At 35.1% G+C, this 7,447-nt stretch overlaps 1 long non-coding RNA gene across 1 annotated transcript; it reads left to right on the forward strand.

The window, feature by feature from the left end:
• The first annotated feature begins 2,218 nt into the window (after positions 1–2,218).
• Positions 2,219–6,794, forward strand: LOC108534055 (uncharacterized). Its single transcript, XR_001886871.1, has 2 exons — positions 2,219–2,282; positions 6,604–6,794. It is a non-coding gene; the product is annotated as an uncharacterized LOC108534055 (long non-coding RNA).
• The last annotated feature ends 653 nt before the right edge of the window (positions 6,795–7,447 follow it).

Genomic DNA, 7,447 nt, shown 5'->3' on the forward strand with positions numbered 1-7,447 from the left:
CCTACTTAACTAATAAACTTACTCTGACTTGTATCTGTTTTACATGACTGACGGAAGCATGTTAAAATGACTAGACAGGAGTGAGAGGAATGTTAAAATCTCCTTGTTGTTATTTTATCTCCTTGTTATTTTATCTTTAGCTTTTGTTTGGTTTTGCTATGTACATTTTAAACTACTATTGCATACACACAAATTTAGAATTGTAATGTCTTCCTGTTGAATTCACACATTTATCGTAATGAAATATGCCTACATATTTCTACACTATTTCTCACCATAAACACAACTTTATCTGGTATCGTTACACAAGATTGGTTAATATTTTGCATAATATAAAATTCTCCACTGTTAGTTATTGCTTTCAGAACATGAAAAATGTCATTCCTTTTCCTTCTTTCTTTCATTGCTTCTGCTAAAAAATCAGCTGCCACTCTTTTTTTCCTTTCTCTCTGTTAAGGGAATTTTTTTTTTCTGGCTGCTGTAAAGATTTAATTTTTCTCTTTAGTTGAATAGTTCAGCTATTTTATATGATGCATTTACATGTGATTTTCTTTGTATTTCTTCTAATTGGGGTCCATCATGCTTCTTGCATTGTATGTTTGATGTCTATGCCTGTCTTGGTAAATTCACAGGCAATATTATGTCAAATATTGCTTCTGCCCTAGTCTTCTCTTACTCTGGAACTCAAATTACATTTTTTAAAAAGATCTGTTCATTGTATTCCCTATACTTTGCATGCTTTTCTAAATTTCCCATCTTATTTCTATACGTGTTTCAAGTATTCTGACTTTTTTCAGTTTGCTATTTCTTCTGAAATGTTTAATACATTAATAAGTCTAGTTTTTTAATTCGTATATTCAATTATTCTATTTCCTTAGTTTGAAAATGTTGACTTACAGATCCCAGTCCTCCAGTAAGTCTACATCTTTTATTTTTTAACTTAATAATCATTATGTGAAACCCCATCTCTACTAAAAAATACAAAAAACTACCCGGGCAAGGTGATGGGCGCCTGTAGTCCCAGCTACTCGGGAGGCTGAGGCAGGAGAATGGCGTGAACCCTGGAGGCAGAGCTTGCAGTGAGCTAAGATCCGGCCACTGCACTCCAGCCTGGGTGACAGAGTGAGACGCTGTCTCAAAAAAATAAAAAAATCATTATTAAAGTCCATTATTTATAAATAATTAGACTATCTAGATCACCTGTGGATCTATTTTGATAGTCTGTATTTTTTATTTGGTTTTAATACATTTTATAGACATGTCTGGTCATTTTAAATTCATGACATACATGGTATATAAAAATTGTAGAGTCCCTGATTTATAATCTTTCTCAAAAGAGGGTTAATCTTCATGCATGCCTAGAGTATTTTGGCGGATCACCCTGACCTAGTCAAAGGAAGGTATGAAGCTTTCTTAAAGTTGGGCTTTCTTTGGTCAACTCTTACCTCTAAGGCATAAACCTGGCTCTTAGGTTTTATCCTTTCTGTGATCTTAATTGAAAGCTGAGTGTTCATGGGGGTCATCCAATTTATTAATCTTTACACTTTTGCTTCATTTTCCCGTTAACCAAGACTGTTGCAATATTTGTTCAGTTCTTTAGATCTCAAACATGGCTTGCTATGTGTTTTCTGGTGTCTTTTCCTGAACACCACACAGGAAGTGCATGGTGGAAGGAAATGTGGAGGAAGTGACCAAAGGCCTTCATGCTGTCTCTCACTTACTTCCCTGCAGTATGATTTTTTCCCTAAAATTCAATTGTTCTTGGAGGGTCCAAATGCCAATTTCTGTGTCCTCCACACAATGAGACCTTCATAACCCCAGGCTTTTGATTTCTACTCTGCCATCTCACCCATGGCATTGGCAAGGTCCCAAGGAAAATCTTAGAGATAGATAAATATAGGACTCACATCAGCCTGCCACCCTTGTCTCCAGAATCTGAAGCCCTGTAGTTCTGTCTGCCATGGTGGTTCCCTAATACTTTAAAAGAGTTGACTCACATACTAATCTTTTTGTTTCGTTTTGTGTGTGTGTATGTTTGGTTTTGGTTTTTTTCTTTTTTCTTTTTTGTTTTCAGTAGAGACGGGGTTTCACCGTGTTAACGAGGATGGTCTCGATCTCCTGACCTCGTGATCCACCCGCCTTGTCCTCCCAAAGTGCTGGAATTACAGGAGTGAACCACCGCGCCCAGCCGACTCACGTACTAATTTTTCTATTTTTTTAGAGGAGGGTTAGTCTCATACAAGCTGCTTTGTTATAGAGGACATTGGAAACCACTGGATTATGTGAGTTTTTCGTCTCTTGAATAAATGTGATATTCCTAAATGGTGAGAAATATCTGGTATAGTTATCTCAATCTGTAGGATCGCTATTTTCTCCTTTTTTATTCCTAAGTTTGCAGTCACTTATTCACTGTTTATGACAGGTTTATGACGCCTTGCCTTTAGGCAGCTAGAAAAGTTGCTAGATCCAATTTAACTTAAAAGTTTAAAAAAAAATAATGTGATGTTTCCAGTGTAACACAATGAAAGCTCCTCCCTACTTCAGCAGCTCGTAATTTCATGGTACCAATTCCATATTTGGTATAACAATTTTTTCTTATTTTGAGATGGAGTCTTTGTCGTCCAGGCTGGAGTGCAGTGGCGCGATCTCAGCTCACTGCAAGCTCTGCCTCCCGGGTTCACGCCATTCTCCTGCCTCAGCCTCCCGAGTAGCTGGGACTACAAGGCACGTGCTATTAACAATTGTTAACATTTATAATGAGCATATTTTCCTTTAGAAATACCCAAACATGTTCTTAAAGAAACAGTCTTTGAGCATTGGTATGGTCATTTCATGATGCTACATTAAGCCTATGTTGAAAATATGTAAGTAACCCTCAAGAAGTCAGTAGAACACGTTAAGCGCTCTGAATTGGACTATTTAAAGTCCACTATCAAGGCTTGGTGGCTCACGCCTGTCATCCCAACACTTTGGGAGGCGGAGGTGGGCAGATCACAAGGTCAGGAGATCGACATCATCCTGGCTAACACAGTGAAACCCCGTCTCTACTAAAAATACAAAAAATTAGCCGGGCGTGGTGGCGGGCGCCTGTAGTCCCAGCTACTCGGGAGGCTGAGGCAGGAGAATGGCCTAAACTCCAGAGGCGCAGCTTGCAGTGAGTTGAGATTGTACCACTGCACTCCAGCCTGGTCTCCAAAAAAAAAAAAAAAAAAAAAAAAAAAAAATACAGTATCAAAAAGTACTTGAACTGTCTATAACTCAACTAGCTCAAGACAAAATCACACAGTGGAACTTTACATCCCATATGCTAAAGTAGCTCATTGAACAAAAAATGTGTACTAATGTGTGCTATGCAGAGAAATACACTGCTAATTTTGACTCTCAACCAGTGTAATCTGCAGAGTCTGTCATGGAAACATGAGTTTTCAAAAAATTATCCAGATAAATCAGTCCATGAGAGATTGTTTCCTACAATGAAGCCTTTCATATCAAAGAAAATGTTTGCCATGAAAATGGGAGGAGGTAGTGGTGTTGGGGTATAAAAACTTAGAAATAGATTATTCTACTCACAAGTACACTGGATTTCATTCCTATTCACGCCTGTGAAATAGGAATGCAAGTTTATGGGGATCTGCAAGATAGATCAGCACTTTAAATCGCATCTGTTCAGTTTTACTGCAAGCTGATGTCTTATTAAAACCAAACAACAGCATACTTTAGAGCCAAAAATTATTACAAGACCGCCACACCAGGAAAAATATGAAACAAACAAAACAAGATATAGTGAATAGAGCTACTTATTAAGCATGAAAATGATCCTCATCTGGGATTATTTGGATGCAATGTTAGAGGCATTTTATTCCTCAGTTGTCATTCCTGCAATAAATACTAAATTATAGTTGTATTTTTCCTAGTAATACAGAGAGATCCCATCTTAGAGCAAGAATTGGAGGAAGTATTATAGACCTGGATGGTTTTATAAAAGAGAGGAAAATAGAAAAAAAGATATAAGTAGAAGTATTGATTTATGAAGCAGTAAGTAAAAAATAATGACACAGGTTATATGTGGAAGTTGGAAGTAACTTCAGAGCATCTATTTTGAACAACCTGTATTTTGTTTTGTTTTTTTCAAGCATGGAGGCAGGATAATAAGCCCAATACAGACTTAGCTCAAATTATAACAGATTTCAACAAATTGCTTGTATAGGGCCAAAAGAAGAATTATAGACCTGGATGGTTTTTATAAAAGAGAGGAAAAATAGAAAAAAAGATATAAGTAGAAGTATTGATTTATGAAGCAGTAAGTAAAAAATAATGACACAGGTTATATGTGGAAGTTGGAAGTAACTTCAGAGCATCTATTTTGAACAACCTGTATTTTGTTTTGTTTTTTTCAAGCATGGAGGCAGGATAATAAGCCCAATACAGACTTAGCTCAAATTATAACAGATTTCAACAAATTGCTTGTATAGGGCCAAAAAGAAGAAAGCATCTATTGCGATATTTATATCATATTATATTATATTTATATCATAATACAGACTCCAAATCTTGAAAATGAACAGTTTTATTTATTAGTGAAGGCACTTTATGCAGCTAACTTATAGAGGAGATTAATCTATTACTATAATTTTATGATTTTAATAAAGTAAAATTTACTTTTGTGAAACATCCTATTATTAATCATTGGAAGGTGTTACATTATTTTAATTAAAATATATGACCTGATAATGCATGAATATATGAATTCATGAATAGTTAATTGTTCAAAATGCAACGATATTGTGAAGTACCTGTCTCAAAATCTGTGGTCAAATGCATGTACATAAATATAATTGCCTTGAAAAACGTGGTATTTCTCTCATGGTGATTTAACAAATAATCATCAATTTTATTTGGAAACATAGACTTCATTAGCTTTATTCCTATTGGTAACTTTAAGGATTGGTCTGAATTTAGAATTAATGGACAACTTGCTAGAAGACTAACTTAATAGAACTTCATATCTGGAATAACCATAGAAATGTGCCAGGTTGTGAGGTCACACCTGATGGACCTAACTTAATATTCTTTAGCTGACAAAGAATAAGAGAAACTCAGTGGGAAACAGTTTTTTAAAAGTGAGACATCTCATGATGCCAACACTGAAGTTCAGTAGAGAAAGGCCTACTAGGTTTTCACTTACTAATCAATGCATCCATTCATTATGGGCCAGTCATCTACAAATATGTATTTATTATCCACTGTATTATAAACTAGGTTTATTATGCCTCACTCCAGCCTGCCTCGATCACTTGATCATCAGAATGTTGCTTTTATTTTGCCTATATTCACTTCTATTAAAGTTTTCAAATTTTAAAACAGTAGTATCCTTTATTTGAGGATCCCAGTCCCAAAATACACACGCTTTCATCTAAAAAAGGTTTCTCTACATTATATGAAAACACCAAATAATATGCTTGTCTTAGCCTTCTTGGGGTGCTAAAACAAAATACCAAGACTCGATGTCTTAAGCAATAGATACTTGTTTTTCACAGTTCTGGTAACTGGAAAATCCAAGATCAAAATGGTGGCAGATTTATTTCCTGGTGAGGGTCTAATTCCCAGCTTGTACCTACCTTCTAGCTGTGCATTCACATGGCCCTTCCAAGGAGCTCTCTGTCACCTTTTTCTTATAAGGGCAATAATCTCATAAGGCTCTCTGTCTCGAGATCTAAACCTAATCACCTCCCAAAGGCCCCACCTCCAAACACCATCACATTGAGGGTTAGGGCTTCCACATAAGAATTTGGGGGAGCCACCATCATTCAGTACATAGCAATGTTTATTAACATTTTATTAAGTTCTTAATATGTCTCCTACTTTTCTTAATTTCCATGAGTTTTTGTTTCTGAAAACATTATCAAATGCTTACTATGTCCTAGGAACTGTGATAAATACAAGACATGGAGCTTGAACCTTTCAAGATCATGAAGAATTTACAATTTTGTGGCAGATAAATTGTTACCAATTACCACAGTACTAGTTATAGCACTGAAATATAAATATTTTAAAAATTAAAGAAAAACTAATTAATTATGACTGAGTGCTCAGAACAACGAAAGGTTTACAAGAAGAATTAAGAATTAACCTAGGTCATAATCCATGCCCAGTGGAGGCAAGTGGAAAACATTTAGCAGGCAATATGGGCAAAGATCACTTGTATGCAAACGGATCATGACATTTGGAAATGATCTGCTTAGAAATGATGAATAGTGTTGTGAAGCTATATCCACAAGTGTGTGATGTTTACTCACCCACATCCTTTTTGGTACTTACAGAAGGTAAGAATGCAAAAGGATGTTTAGACCAGACCATAAAGTGTCATAAATGGTACACGAAAGAGCTCAGGCTGTGTCCGGTAGACAATGGGAAACCAACTACATTGTGTAGGTGGTAAATAAGTTAGGTTAACAAATTATTATAATATTAAAATAATGGCTAAAATGTATGCTTTTGATATGCCTTCTCTGTATACTTCTAAAAACTTTACATGCAATAACATTTATTTCATGCTCACTACAACTTTATAAAATAAAAGTTGGTATTTTCCTCAATTTGTAGATGAAGAAATTAAGGACTAGAATCACTGGTGTAAGACCACACTGGGGAAAAGTGACAGAACCAAATTTCAAACTCCAGTCTTTCTGCTTCTAGAGATTGAACTACTAACATCTGCATTATATAAAATCAAGTCCCTCAAGGTAGTTTGGGAAACATAACATACAAATAAGTGATTAAAATTTTTGGTGATACCCTCTTGTTCTTTCTTCAACACCCTAGATTTGAGATATTATTGTTTTAGAGTATGGGGGTCAGAGTTGTGGGTGACAATAGACATCTGCTGAACCTCTCTAAACATTTTTCTTGAAAAAAATAACTAGAATAAATAAGGGAAAGCTAAATAATATCTCCCATAAAAAATCTATTACTACATGCAACTGGATTTTAATGCTTGCTCTAAAAAATTATTGATATGCTCAATATCTTCCTTTTAATTTACCAAGTATCTTCCAGAGAATTTAGGTGAGGTAAATAATAAAAGAGATTATAAGTGGTACATGAAAGTGATGAAGTTTAAATGTAAGAACATATTTTTAAAACCCTGCTAATAAATGTTGAGTATTTCCAGGCTCTTTATTCAGCTTGTAGCGCAGGAACAAGATGGCAGCATTACCAGCAATTCAAAATAGATACAAATTTAAAATGATGTTATTTGATATATAGCCACAAAGAAGAATCTTTGTTCCATTTCATTACGTTTCCTGTGCTTAATTACCTTAAATATTGCCTTGATTCTATCCACCTCTGTTCTTGATTTACAATTTCCAGACTCAAAGCTAGATTGAGGTATATCATTCTTACTTACATAGGTTTTCTTTCTGAAAATGTTTTTTATTGTGCAAAC

This window comes from Rhinopithecus bieti, unplaced genomic scaffold (assembly GCF_001698545.2).
Source record: "Rhinopithecus bieti isolate Rb0 unplaced genomic scaffold, ASM169854v2 scaffold_9996, whole genome shotgun sequence".
Taxonomy (NCBI): domain Eukaryota; kingdom Metazoa; phylum Chordata; class Mammalia; order Primates; family Cercopithecidae; genus Rhinopithecus; species Rhinopithecus bieti.